The following is a 586-nucleotide window of genomic DNA, read 5'->3' as shown; positions in this document are numbered from 1 at the left end:
TGAAGAGTATTCATAATAGAAGTAATATCTACCATGCAGCCTAGGCACTAAAAATGTTACGCAACTTGTGAAAATACAAATTAGACATGCTAACTATGTATAGGCCTTTTATCTCTGCAATTTGGAAGGCAAGGTCATGTATATACAACTCAGATGTCCTAACATAGATTGAAAAATGGTTGGTAACCTTCAGTCTCGAGAGACTATGGTAGAAGCCTACAGCACCCGGTATTCCCAGGTGGTCTCCCATCCAAGTACTAACCAGGCCTGACCCTGCTTAGCTTCTGAGATCAGATGAGATCGGGAATGTGCAGGGTATGGATGGTGTAAGAAGAACTAGATGGTAGGATGTCTAGGGAGGGGAAGAAACTTGTGAGAGCATAGTTTACTCTCTACAATAGTTCCAGCAGTCTGATACTGGCTCTAGGGTATACTTCTTCCTTTCCCCCTGAACTAGGGGTCTGCCTCCCCTTACAAGATTCTGCATAGAATAATTCCAGGGCTCAAACTTACCTAGAGGAAGGGCAAGCCCAGCCATGGGACCAACTGAAACACTTGCTTTAAGCAGCAGGCTCAGAGAGGGAAT

The 586-nt window shown here is 44.4% G+C and overlaps 1 pseudogene; it reads right to left on the bottom strand.

Annotated features, from left to right (window-relative positions):
• Nucleotides 1-213: 213 nt before the first annotated feature.
• LOC136650426 (5S ribosomal RNA) lies at nucleotides 214-332 on the bottom strand (annotated as a pseudogene).
• Nucleotides 333-586: the final 254 nt, after the last annotated feature.

Source organism: Tiliqua scincoides, chromosome 4 (genome assembly GCF_035046505.1).
Source record: "Tiliqua scincoides isolate rTilSci1 chromosome 4, rTilSci1.hap2, whole genome shotgun sequence".
Lineage (NCBI taxonomy): Eukaryota > Metazoa > Chordata > Lepidosauria > Squamata > Scincidae > Tiliqua > Tiliqua scincoides.
This window is presented reverse-complemented; position numbering and strand designations above follow the sequence as displayed.